This window comes from Salmo salar, chromosome 20 (genome assembly GCF_965601325.2).
Source record: "Salmo salar chromosome 20, fSalSal1, whole genome shotgun sequence".
NCBI lineage: Eukaryota > Metazoa > Chordata > Actinopteri > Salmoniformes > Salmonidae > Salmo > Salmo salar.
The window spans coordinates 16024870-16039914 of NC_138310.1; the positions used below are offsets into that span (position 1 = coordinate 16024870).

The 15045-nt window shown below is 42.0% G+C and overlaps 1 protein-coding gene across 2 annotated transcripts in view; it reads left to right on the forward strand.

Annotated features, from left to right (window-relative positions):
* trpm3 (transient receptor potential cation channel, subfamily M, member 3) overlaps positions 1-15045 on the forward strand; it is a 254242-nt gene that overhangs the window by 136635 nt on the left and 102562 nt on the right. The gene's annotated exons all lie outside the window — the stretch shown is intronic.

A 15045-nucleotide genomic window follows, 5' to 3' on the forward strand; every position in this document is an offset into this window, starting at 1 on the left:
GTCGGCTGTACCTGCGCAAAAACGAAATAATTTTTCCTTCTCTTGTTCTCCGTCTTCTGTTTAAAATGGTGAGCCAATATGTTTTCAGCACTTTTGTTTCCATGACTGATGACTTGTTTTCTCATGGCTCTCTCTTATCCCTCTGCAGCAGACATATAGTAAGTAACATGTTTGGAACATCATCGCAATAAAATTGCAGTATCGAATTGCAATTCATATAGAATCGTGATACTTAAAGAATTGCAATATATATCGTATTGGCACCTCAGTACTGTGATAATATCAAATTGTGACATCTCTGGTAATTCCCAGCCCTAGTATCTGTCTGTTTGTTAGTGTATCCTCCACAACGGCATTATTTCTGAAGAAGGATTGTGAGCTTGTCTATGTGAGGCCCTTGTCACGTCACATTCTCCTACTTGAATTTACAATGAATTATGGAGCCTGAGAACCACATTTATTTGCATAAATATAAAATGCACACACCTCGTTGCCGCCACTCTTAAAATAGACTTCTCAATCATTTGAAATGGAGAGAAGCCAGAAATGAACCTGCTTCTGAAAACTGTATTTTTCATCAGTTATTTTTAATCAAATTCCTGCTATGATTGATTGTACCTGTCGGCTAGTTTTATCAACAAATCCCTGTTTTCATTTATAACTATTTAAGTATTCTATGCTCATGAAGAATTTACATTTCCCATTTTGCACAGTAAACCTTATGGAAATACTGCTATATGATATGATTGCTATCCCCCAAATTTTCATAAAATATATGTCCATAACAGTTCATTGGTTCCTCGGTAGGCCTATCCTGTTTATCAAACTGATACATTTGCAGTCTTTTCTAATAATGATAAACTTACTCTCAGTCTGTTTAGTACTCAGTCATCCAAACTCCTTCATGTCTCCACCTTGAACCTAATGGCTCCTTACAATGTCCTGTATAATCTACCATGTTCTGCACCATACACTACAATCACTTTATGCGATATGACACTGTTTTATCAGTATATACATGAATGTGTCAACATTTTTCACATATAAAGATACAACCCTTTTTTGCCGTGTTTGTGACCATTCAACAATGACCTCTTAACCATACCTGGTTTGCACTTTTTAAATTTCTATTAATGGTTACACCGACTATCTGCATTGACCTTATCTTGCACTACTCTATGTACACTCACAAGACTATATATAAACACTATATACACACACTCACACACACTTACCTGACACTCTCACACAAAACCCACACACATAACACACACAAGAATACTGACACAACACACACACACACACTTTCACACTCATATGCTGCTGCTACTTTGTTCTTTATTCTTACTCTTATTATTAATTCTCAAGGCCAGGTTATACTTGGTCTCAGCGGTGTAAAGTACTTAAGTAAAGATCATTTAAAGTACTGCTTAAGTTTTTTTTTCAGGTATCTGTACTTTACTATTTATATTTATATATACACATTTTCCCTGACACCCAAAAGTACTCGTAACATTTTGAATGCTTAGCAAAACAAAAAAATTGTCAAATTGTCGTGGATGAATCAGAATTAGTTGGGTAACATAGATGATTAAGATGTTTTATTAGTATAATATGCTTATGTGAGATACTTGTCATTAGAAAGTGTCCATTAGACTCTGGTATGTTTCAGTTGCACGTTTCCCTTAGCTGGGGCTCAGACACTTGGGGCCCAGAGAGGGGAGAGGTCAGACTTGTCTTTTATATGTGAATGTCTCTTTACCTATTCTTAAACCATGTGACGGGATGGCGTGATTAATGGGGAACCGATGACTTGTCTCCATAATGTCTGTGAGCAAGTCACACCCTCCTTTTCTTTATTGTGGGGAGGTTTATGGCAGTAACTGGACCCTTGTATGTCCTCTCTTAGATCTCGCACTTATCCTGTGATAATATATGGCCTAGAGGCTCACTCCCCCCAGTGAGCCTGTTCAGGAGTGGGGTCAAGAGGGGGTTTGCTTGAGATGGGAGTTGACAATTGATATATGCCATTGGATGAAATGGGGTTTTTGTTCAATACCGTACCAGGGAGGGACGGTTCTAGGGGGACCAGATACTGGGCTATACAATGAACCCTGTTGAGATAGCAGTTACTGCCTGCTGTGTTTTATGGATATCTGTCATACAAAACTTAACCTTGTGACCCATTCTATGTATCTGTGCTTTGTCATGTACGTAGAGAGGGGTGGACCGTGGGTATAAAAGCTCTTTGTATTGAAGGTGTTGTCACTTTATTCAATGGTTCATTCAAGAGAGTGCATTATTGAAAGTCAAGTGCTTTTGCAAAATTATCTTAATTATTAAAGATGTAGTGAACTCGGACTGGTGTGTTTAACTCTCCTCATTTGGTAATGCAGAAATTAGCCACCACAAAATTCACACACTTATTATCACGTTTAGGTAAGACCCAGATGCAGACAGTGTAGAAGTAACAATAGTTTATTACAACCACAGGGGCAGGCATACAACAGGTCAAGACATGCAGGGGTCAATAATCCAGAAAGGGTGTAAAGGGTCCAGAACGGCAGGCAGCCTCAGGGTCAGGGCAGGAAGAACGGTCATAACCGGGAAGGACTAGAAAACAGGAGCAGGAAAACAGGCAGGAGCAGAGAAACAAAATGGTAGGTTTTACAAACCAAACGAACTGGCAACAGACAAACAGAGATCACAGATATAAATACACAGGGGATAATGGGGAAGATGGGCAACACCTGGAGGGGGGTGGAGACAATCACAAAGACAGGTGAAACAGATCAGGGTGTGACACTTATCAAGAGAAAATCCCTGGTCATCCCTACTGCATCTGATCTGGCGGACTCATTAAACACAAATGCTTCATTTGTAAATTATGTCTGAGTGCTGGAGTGTGACCCTGGCTATCCGTAATTTTAAAAAACAAGAAAATTGTGCCGTCTGGTTTGCTTAATATAATGAATTTGAAATGACTTTTACTTTTAACAATTACATTTACTTTGATAGTTAAGTATATTTAAAACCCAATACTTTTAGACTTGTACTCAAGTAGTATTTTTCTGTGTTACTTTCACCTCTACTTGAGTAATTTACTATTAAGGTATCTTTACTCTTACTCAAGTATGACAATTGGGTACTTTTTCCACAACTGCTTGGACTATCAACATGACTTTGACAATTAGAGTGTCGCTGCTCAAAACATCATTTAGTTTATACCACAGTTGAATGTCTGTAGACCGTTGCTACGACTGTCAGTTTCCTTGTCGCACATATATCCAAAAAGTTAAAGTCTCTGCAACTGTCGCAACGTCTGTTGTCATGGTTACCAGACTGCCATAGCAACCACTTCCAATCCTCCTGTGACGCATATGATGCAGGAGTTCTAAAATTCTCAGTTAGAATTGCCTACTTTAATTTCGGCACACTGTGGCAGTAAGCTATTTTCTGTAAGTTCGCCATTACCTTATAAATAATTATGTTGTTGTTGGTTTATTTTCCTTTAATAATGAATTAAAAGTAGCTAAAGTTAAGACGTTGTCAGCTATATTTTGGTCATTATTTGAACTGGCTAGCCAGCTAGCTAGTTAATTAACTAGCTAACAACGAACCAAAACATTACTTTTAGAAAACTGCCTTTAGTTGCCTGGCTTGCTAGGTTGACATTTACTGAATACATTTTAAACGGATAAGTTTATTGGTGTAAAAATAGAGAAGGTATGCTATTTGGAGCACCGGACTGCTTTCATGCAGAGGCTGTCGTTTTGTGTTTATATTTTTCAAAACGACAACAACAAGTTTGATGTTGGACAACAATAGAATGTTCATGATGTCGCAGCGACAATTGTCTACAGACATGTTGCTAGACAGACTGTAAACCAGCCTTTACTCATACCTTTATGTACATATCTACCTCAAATACCTCGTACCCCTGTACATTGATCTGGTACGGGTACTCCCTGTGTATAGCTTCATTCATGTGTATAGATAGCTTCATTCTTGTGTAGTGCTGGGGGAGTTTGGTTATTAAATAACTAATTGTCCGACATCGGTTCAATTACTTGAATTCCAATTAGTAGTGTTTTTCCTGTGAGCCAAACAGGCTATTTCTCTAGAAAGAAATCAAATAATTGACGAGAGAAATATCTTATACTAAGATATTTGGAATTGTTTTAAGAAGGTTACACCGAGGATCATTTAACTATTCGATGTTGAGTTTTAAGACCCATTGCAGTATCAAAAGAAAAACATGTTTGGCCTTACTGCTGCACTACATGACCTATGTATGTAGACAACTGCTCGTCGAAAATCTAATTCCAAAATCATGGGCATTAATATGGAGTTGGTCCCCCCTTTGCTGCCATAACCGCCTCCACTCTTCTGGGAAGGCTTTCCACTAGATTTTGGAACATTGCTGCGGGGACTTCCATTCAGCCACAAGAGCATTAGTGAGGTTGGGCACTGATGTAGGGCAATTGGGCCTGGCTCGCAGTTGGCGTTCAAGTTCATCCCAATGGTGTTCGATGGGGTCTAGGTCAGGGCTCTCTGCAGGCCAGTCAAGTTCTTCCATACCAATCTTGTGTCATGCTGAAAGGGCCTTCCCCAAACTGTTGCCACAAAGTTGGAAGCACAGAATCGTCTAGAATGTCATTGTATGCTGTAGCATTAAGATTTCCCTTATCTGGAACTAAGGGGCCTAGCCCGAACCATGAAAAACAGCCCCAGAACATTATTCCTCCTCCACCAAACTTTACCGTTGGCACTATGCATTCGGGCAAACCCAGATGGTGAAGCGTGATTCATCACTCCAGAGAACGCGTTTCCACTGCTCCAGAGTCCAATGGTGGCGAGCTTTACTCCACTCCAGCCAACGCTTGGGATTGCACATGGTGATCTTAGGCTTGTGTGCGGCTGCTCGGCCATGGAAACCCATTTCATGAAGCTCCTGACCAACCGTTTTTGTGCAGACATTGCTTTCAGAGGTAGTTTGTAACTTGGTAGTGAGTGTTGTAACTGAGGACAGATGATTTTTACACACTAAGCGCTTCAGCACTCTGTGGTCCCGTTCTGTGTGCTTGTGTGGCCTACCACTTCCCTGCTGAGCCGTTGTTGCTCCTACAGTTGACCAAGGCAGCAATAGCAGCAGTGGTGTGTAGTCATGGATGCCACAGGACGCCAGGCTTCCCCAAAAAATGTATCGATACATTTAAAAAAACATACAATCATTTAACTTTCGTCTCTCTAATTTTCCTTCAATTGGTAAGAGGCTGAATGTATCTCACAGGAGAAAGCATCCGAGCAAGCGAAACAGCACCCCTCTGTCTCTATACGTGTAGGCCATCTATCTATCTGATGCTGTCTGGTCCATAGCATTGAAGGCAAGGAAGCCAGCGAGCATCTGGCCCCCTTCACAAAACAATAAATAATAAATAATCAGCGTTGAGCTAAACTGAGCAAACTAGTGCACCAAAAAAAAGTGTCAAGGGAAGCCAGCGATGGATTTGGCGTCACTCCTAGCAAATCCCATTGAGAGCATACATCATTGACAGAAAAACTTGAAATGTTTAGCTAGCTAAAATTATCCCTTTCCTAAATTATACATGGGTGGAGATAAGGATTTCGACTTGTGGTTTTACTAAATTCTTCATACTGGCCAATGATTACAGCATAACGGCGGTTATGATTCAACCATTAATTCATACATTGTTGTGCCCCTGCACTGAGAGGATGGAAGTTCAATATATAGCTAGATGTAGTAGGCTAATGTTAACTAGCTTAACGTTGCCCATGAATGGAATTTAGGCTAGCGGGGAAGCATTTTAGCCAGGTAGCCTAGGACAACAAAAAATAAAAGTGTGTACCGTATGACAGAGTGATAGACTGTTTCAACAACATGAAAGAGAAGAGGATGTCATTGGCGTTTCTCTACAAGTAGGGTGAGTCAACATGTTTTTCTACTTGCACGAATGTGCACACACACTCACACAGAAATCAGAACCATGGACAGCCACATCATATTTAGCCTACGTTGATTGGACTAAATTGTTTTTGGTATCTTTTAGTTGTCACTGTATCAGACTAAGCAGAGATGATTTGATGATGTTGGAAGTGGTGCTGGAATAGTGGAGGCAGCACCTGTTTTCTTTGCAACTTGTGGTAACTCTCTGTGGTTCTAAATCAATAGTTGTTTAGTGGTCCGAAAATGTTGGAAACAGTAACTTACTTGACCATGCTGTAGGTTATGTAACTAACTGTCTGTTACTGGACATGCAATATGCTTTGTGGAGTTCACTGGACAAAGGTATGGATAAACGTTTTCTGCCAATGTGTCTTCTTATCGTCTCGGCCTTTAGGCCTACAGTCGTGGCAAAAAGTTTTGAGAATGACTCAAATATAAATTTTCACAAAGTTTGCTGCTTCAGTGTCTTTAGATATTTTTGTCAGATGTTACTATGGATACTGAAGTATAATTACAAGCATTTCATAAGTGTCAAAGGCTTTTATTGACAATTACATAAAGTTGATGCAAAGAGTCAATATTTGCAGTGTTGACCCTTCTTTTCAAGACCTCTGCAATCCGCCCTGGCATGCTGTCAATGAACTTCTGGGTCACATCCTGACTGATGGCATCCCATTCTTGCATAATCAATGCTTGGAGTTTGTCAGAATTTGTGTGTTTTTGTTTGTCCACCTGCCTCTTGAGGATTGACCACAAGTTCTCAATGGGATTAAGGTCTGGGGAGTTTCCTTGCCATGGACCCAAAATATCGATGTTTTGTTCCCCGAGCCACTTAGTTATCACTTTTGCCTTATGGTAAGGTGCTCCATCAAGCTGGAAAAGGCATTGTTCGTCACCAAACTGTCCCTGGATGGTTGGGAGAAGTTGCTCTCAGAGGATGTGTTGGTACCATTCTTTATTCATGGCTGTGTTCTTAGGCAAAATTGTGGGTGAGCCCACTCCCTTGGCTGAGAAGCAACCCCACACATGAATGGTCTCAGGATGCTTTACTGTTGGCATGACACATGACTGATGGTAGCGCTCACATTGTCTTCTCAGGACAAGATTTTTTCCGGGTGCCCCAAACAATTGGAAAGGGGATTCATCCGAGAAAATGACTTTACCCCAGTCCTCAGCAGTCCAATCCCTGTACCTTTTGCAGAATATCAGTCTGTCCCTGATGTTTTTCCTGGAGAGAAGTGGCTTCTTTGCTGCCCTTCTTGACACCAGGCCATCCTCCAAAAGTCTTCGCCTCACTGTGCGTGCAGATGCACTCACACCGGCCTGCTGCCATTCCTGAGCAAGCTCTGTACTGCTGGTGCCCCGATCCCGCAGCTGAATCAACTTTAGGAGACGGTCCTGGCACTTGCTGGACTTTCTTGGGCGCCATGAAGCCTTCTTCACAACAATTGAACCGCTCTCCTTGAAGTTCTTGATGATCCAATAAATGGTTGATTTAGGTGCCATCTTACTGGCAGCAATATCCTTGCCTGTGAAGCCCTTTTTGTGCAAAGCAATGATGACGGCACGTGTTTCCTTGCAGGTAACCATAGTTGACAGAGGAAGAACAATGATTCCAAGCACCACCCTCCTTTTGAAGCTTCCAGTCTGTTATTCGAACTCAATCAGCATGACAGAGTGATCTCCAGCCTTGTCCTCGTCAACACTCACACCTGTGTTAACGAGAGAATCACTGACATGATGTCAGCTGGTCCTTTTGTGGCAGGGCTGAAATGCAGTGGAAATGTTTTTTGGGGGATTCAGTTCATTTGCATGGCAAAGAGGGACTTTGCAATTAATTGCAATCCATCTGATCACTCTTCATAACATTCTGGAGTATATGCAAATTGCCATCAAACAAACTGAGGCAGCAGACTTTGTGAAAATTAATATTTGAGTCATTCTCAAAACTTTTGGCCACGACTGTATATATCACGGTTATAGAGCAAACAACACTGAATGTTTTGTACACTCAGTGTATAGCAGTCACTGCTCTGGTTTTTATCTTGTCAAACAGAAAAGGCCATGACTCTAGCCCAGTGGCTGACATGGCACCCACCAATGGCAACTGTGAAGTCAACAGGAAGCAGGTAGAGACATGCAGCCTTTGTCCATCCTGTCATGTGACTTATGGGCTTCCCTTTGTCATCCTATGCCTGGGCTCATATAAAAGGGGCTGGGGAGGCAAAGGGACGCCCATTCGTCAAAACAGCATCTCAACTGGACATTCATAGCGTAATTAACAGCATCCTAACATACAAACCATCCCCAACCAACTCACCATCACCAAACCAAGCAGTATACTATCCACAAACCATTCCCAACCATCCATAAATTAACAGCATCCAAACTGCCCATTCCCAAAATAAACCTTGATTTCGGGCTTTATGACGCTCATTCAAAGCCTGGAGGCAGTTGGAAAAGCCGACAGCCAGAGCATTGAGTCACACTGTTGGTTTACTGCTCATTTGCAGTACCAGTCTCCTATTTATTAGGGCACAATTAACTAAACATAATGAGTGTTTCTTATTGGACAAGCTCCCATAGTACCTCCCCATTTCAGATTGTTGGCTTTCATTTTGTGCCTAATGAATACCACCCAAGGCTTTAGACAGCGCACCATTCCTTTATTTGATAACCTGTCCACAGTCAAGAAACAAACACATACATTTCTCTCTCAGCAGGGTCCTCTGGGATATGTCATACCACAAGGTTTCTCAGACAAAAGAGGATACTGAAATAAGAGTAAAACATAATTTTAGTTTGAATAGCCACGTATCGGAATGAAAGGAACACAGAGATAGATTTCAATGATCTACCCCCGAGCTCTCCCCCTCCATCAATGGCAAATCTGAACATCCTCCTGATTCCTGTTTACAAGCAAAAACTAAAGCAGGATGTACCAGTGACTCGCTCAATACGGAAGTGGTTAGATGACACGGATGCTACGCTACGGGACTGTTTTGCTAGCACAGACAGGAATAAGTTCCAGGATTCATCCAGTGGAATTGAGGAGTATACCACCTCAGTGATCGGCTTCATCAATAATTGCATCGACGACATCGTACCCACAGTGACTGCAGTGACGTGTTGAGCGTGAAAAACCCAGCAGCGTTTCAGTTCTTGACACAAACTGGTGCACCTGGCACCTACTACCATACCCCGTTCAAAGGCACTTCAATCTTTTGTCTGGCACATTCACCCTCTGAATGGCGCATACACACAATCCATGTCTCAATTGACACAAGACTTAAAAACCTGTTTCCTCCTCTTGATCTACACTGATTGAAGTGGATTTAACAAGTGACATCAATAAGGGATCATAGCTTTCACCTGGATGCACCTGGTCAGTCTATGTCATGGAAAGAGCAGGTGTCCTTAATGTTTTGTATACTCAGTGTATATGCGTCAGCCTACTAATTATACAATTGTAAAATAGGCCCTATTATATGTCAAAATTAAAATCTTATTCGCTAGCTTATAATTTAAACTTTGTAGGCCACATGTCCTGCACCAGCATTGCATGTTGTCTCCCAGCTTCATGGTTTGAACGAGATGTGTAATTCCAGTCCATATAACACAGTATAATACAATACAGAACAGTAATACAGTCCACATTCAAAAATATTATTTCATCTTCATGCTCTCCATCTCAAACTGAACAGGACATCAGTAGGCTTAGTTCCACATGCACAGATATGACTTTTTTTTTTACAAATTGACTCGCCTTCTGAAGTGCCACCGTACACGGCACAGTCATTTGCTAGGCAGCACAAAAGGTTTTACATCAGCAAGAGCAGGGCAGGTCATGTCCATTGCAGTGTAGCTTAGTTTTTTATACATACACCATCCCAGTAGCGCAAAAACGATTGGAAATATAACTTTCCCTGTTTTTCTCTGAGCATGCTCTTCGAATAGGCTAGGCCTACAGCCTAAAGTATAGGCTATGGATCATTTTATTGAGACCACACATACTTGCGTTCCCAGCAGAGAATCAGGGATGAGGGTCATCATCGGGAACAAATGAGATACTATAATAAGCAACTAATTCTCAAGCCCTGAGCAATATGACATTTAATTGATAACCAATTGCATGACCATCCCCTGGACAAAGAAAAAAAATACTAAACTCTCCCCCTGACTGAAATGTAAAAAGCATGACCCTCCCCCATTTTCCTCCAGGTAACTATTCTGTAAATTTCTATCTCTCCCTTACTAATCTCAATGGCAGTGTGTTACACAATACCTGTCATCATTTTGCTACTGAAAACGTAAGAGTGTAAGATTTCTTGTACCACACTGTAGTAGACTTGGTGAAGGAACGTTACTTCAAGATTAGTAATATCGATTAACATTGTCATGGATATTAGTAATTCTTTACATTGCGTTTCACTTGCATGCAGACCCAAGCATCCCACCGCAATGCCAACACGTTTTGAACAACTGACCTAAGCGTTGTGTGTTTGAGCTACAGACTGTTTGGTTCTTGGATTGGATTCATACATTTCTTCTGCAACCACTAGTCTGTGTGATTAACAGGGGCTGAGCTACAGCGGTGTTTGTGAGACCAGGGAGGATCCCGAAAACAGTTATTCTCACAACAACAACAAAAAACATCTGTAAAGTCAGATCGGTTTGAGCTACAACCTATTATGGACCATCTATGAAAAGCTGAGACTCTCACGAATACGCACGTTCTATGAGGCTCAAAAGCCACACAATAGTTATTAGAAAGTAAGAGGTTATTCTACACAGAAGATCATAGGAAATCCCAGGACGTGTTTATAATATTGTAATAAGCTCACATAGTTGCTGTCGCAAACTCAACACACCGCACATTTGTCACTGACTAGTTGGATATTCATTTCACACCAAGCAAACAATTGCTCTACTTTTCTGTAGCATACTTATTCGTACATTATTTATTTATTAACATTTGTCAATAGAACTCACGAGTGCAACTGTTTATGTCAAAGTATGTCTACTAATAGCCCTGGTTGTCCTGAAAATAAAATGGTTAAACACTTCAATGTGCGGCTAAATATAGACCGAGGTCAGAGCATGCAGATTAATGAAAGTGGTGAATTTCAGGTTTTTCACTGTGGGAGGCCTGGGACCAATGGAGATAAGTCAAGGAAGAAATTGGCTCCTATTAGATCTAATGACTAAAACATTCTCCCCACGTCTCTCCTGTAGCTTAAACTAAAACAGTGCTTATTTTTCGGTGAATACTCCCTCCCACTGCATATTACATGAGGCTGCTGCCTCGTGTGCTATTGTGAATGAATATCAAAGGGACAGCTCAGCTCAAGCTGAGGGTAAACAGAATAAATGGTTAGAGACAGGGCTTTGGGTGAAGTGCTGTTTTTAGTGGCTGTGGCCAGTACATTCACATTCCAGATTAGGTACGGTACATGCTTCTCTCCTCCTGACACTGCAAATATCCCTGACCAGCTTCCTCTAAAAACAACTGCTCTGGGTCAACATGTATCCTCCCATCTCCTTAGCTGTTGTCCTTCTTCCCTTCTTCCTCTTGTCTTCTTACAGTATGTGCTCCTTGGTCTTTCTTACTGATAAAGTATGGATTATTGTTTTCAACATTGTGTTACAAAACATGCTAGGTAAGAGAGATCCCTCAGCCTTCAACACCATAGTGCTCATCACTCGAGGCCCTGGGTCTGAACCCCACCCTGTGCAGCTGGGTCCTGGACTTCCTGACGGGCCGACCCCAGGTGGTGAGGGTAGGAAACAACACCTCTGCCACACTGATCCTCAACATGGGGACCCCACAAGGGTGCATTCTCAGCCCCCTCCCTGTTCACACATGACTGCGTGGCCACTCACGTCTCCAGCTCAATCATCGAGTTTGCTGATGACACAACAATGGTAGGCCTGATTACCAACAATGACGAGACAACATACAGGGAGTTCCTTGGCGTGCACATCATTGACAACCAGAAACAGTCCATTCACATAGACAGTGTGGTGAAGGAGGCTGAATAAATTTGGCTTGTCCCATAAGACCCTTCTATAGATGCACCATTGAGAGCATCCTGTCGGGTTGTATCGCCGCCTGGTATGGCAAGTGCACCGTCTGCAACTGCAGGGCTCTCCAGAGGGTGATGCGATCAGCCCAACGCATCACCGGTGGCACACTGCCTGCCCTCCAGGACATCTACAGCACCCAGTGGCACAGGAAGGCCAACAATATCATCAAGGATCTCAGCCACCCGAGTCACGGCCTGTTCACCCCGCCACCATCTAGAAGGTGGAGACTGTACAGGTGCATCAAAGCTGGGACCAGAGAGACTGAGAAACAGCTTCTATCTCCACAACATCAGATTAAACACTCACCACTAGCCAGCCTCCGCCCATTACCCTGCCCTGAACCTTAGTCACTGTTACTAGCCAGCTACCACCCGGTACTCTGGTCACTTAATATTGTTTACATACTGTTTTATCCATTTCATATGTATATACTGTATTCTAGTCAAGGCTCATCCTATATAACTACTGCTGTACTCACCGTTTCTATTAATATGCTGTCCCAACTGTCTATACACACAATTATATACATTTTGGGGATTTGTGTGTATTGTTTTGTATTGTTAGGTTTTGTATGTGGATCTAGAAATATAAGCATTTCGCTGCTGTGTTAACATCAGCAACATATTTGTACGCAACCAATAAAAATGTATTTGATTTGATTCGTATGACCATAGGAATAGCCGCTAGATCATCTAGCCATTGTCATCCATCCCCCTGTCCTCTAGTCCACTCATCATCCCTTATTTATGCACTTGTCATCTCCCATTGTCCCCCTTTAAACAACTCATCCTCACATACCCTTGTTCCTATGTGTCCAAGGCCAGACTACTACAGGAAGCCTTGAAGAACAGTGCTGTCTCTGTTCACACCAGATTCCCGTCTGACTCCCGTCTCTCCACATAACCAGCCAGATAATAGAGTGAGACTGCAGATGGAAGCACAACTCTCCGGTCTCTGATGATGGCCACAGTTCTCTGTTGTTTGCAATAATGCACTAGTCTCACAGAGAGAAAGGGAATGAGAGAGGAAGTGGAAAGTGAGACGAGGTGATTACTTTGAGAGTACTCTTCTGAATAGGAGGATGAGAATATACAAGAGGATGGAGAGAGGAGAGACATTTGTCATGCTGTGTGCTTTTCTCTTCATGTATCCTTCACTTACTCCATCATAAGCACTAAGGTATGTGTGTGTGTGTGTGTGTGTGTGTGTGTGTGTGTGTGTGGGGGGGGTTATCTGTTCCTCAAAGTCACACCATTTTTATTCACAGTAATATGTAAAGGATGAGAAATGGCCCCTACTGAAATTGGATTCTAATCAGATGCTATGAAGCCCTAACCTCACCTGGGACCCACAGGACTATTAATGAGTTTTGAGATGATTGGAGTGGTTAGGACAGTGGACTCAAACTCAATTCCTGGAGGGCCTGGATATGCAGGTATGCTCTAACCCAGCACTAACACAACCAATTCAACTAATCAACCAATCATGATCTTCAATAGACACCTTCCTTGATTAGTTGAATGTGGTATGCTAATGCCAGGCTGGAACAAAAACATACACACTGGCCAGGTAGATCATTCTATTTGAGACCACGGGGTTAGGAAGAGGTGAGTGAAATTCCCATCACCTTTCATCTGTCATGGTGGAAGTGCAGTGCCTGTTAAAGCGGCGGCTGAGGTGTGGCTATAAGCAGATGGCTAACGGTGTGAAGAGAGAGAGAGATGGCTCACTGTCAGTATTGTCATCTCTGAGACTTCCAGGGAAATCAGCAGGGAAGCCAGGGAAAGGGAATCATACCAGGGACAGGTGATCCACGGAATCAGGATGTCTCTGTCACCACGTGCACTGACCAAAACCAGGGGGTTACAGGTGTCATTTCCCAGTAGAACATAGTAAACAGACGGGACTCTGCCGGACCCAGAACAGGTTCAATACAGACCGTGGGTCCTGACTTAAAAAAATAAATACAAAAATAAAGTTGTTGTTTTTTGTATAGGGGCTTTCAATTTATTGAGAGTTGTTACAATAGAATACACAAGTTGCAATTTTGAAATTCTGTAGTGCATGTGCAGTTTTCCTCTTTTTATGTCATTCACTGACAGACCTTAGAGAGCTATTTATAACCTGAAATGTCCAGTTGATCAACTACTAGCCCATGTTATCTAGATAGGTAAGTTAGGCTAACCAGCTATCTAAACCTTGTAGTTATCATACCAGAGTATGGACACTGGGGCCTCAACCCCAGGGGGGCCCAATTTATTTTGTTGAGTCATTCTGGTTTCATATGAACACACATAAGACATGGCAAAATGTGTTTTGCAGGAAATAAGCTTTAAAACTTCTAGATTTTCTCTCCACCCTATGGCAGGAGTTTAGAATTGCAGGAAATTAGCTTTAAAACGGCAACATTGTCTCTCTGCCAACAAGAGGGGTGTGAACAAGTTGAACAGTTTGGGACTGCATGGGTTGCTAGGTAAGGTTTTAGGCTGGATATCTGTATTGCACTTTGTGACAACTGGTGTTGTAAAAAGCCATATACAGTCGTGGCAAAAAGTTTTGAGAATGACACAAATATTCATTTTCACAAAGTCTACTTCCTCAGTGTCTTTAGATATTTTTGGCAGATGTTACTATGGAACACTGAAGTATATATTACAAGCATTTCATCAATGTCAAAGGCTTTTATTGACAATTATATAAAGTTGATGCAAAGAGTCAATATTTGCAGTGTTGACCCTTCTTTTTCAAGACCTCTGCAATCCGCCCTGGCATGCTGTCAATTAACTTCTGGGCCACATCCTGACTGATGGCAGCCCATTCTTGCATAATCAATGCTTGGAGTTTGTCAGAATTTGTGGGGTTTTGTTTATCCACCCGCGTCTTGAGGATTGACCACAAGTTCTCAATGGGATTAAGGTCTGGGGAGTTTCCTGGCCATGGACCCAAAATATTTATGTTTTGTTCCCCGAGCCACTTAGTTATCACTTTTG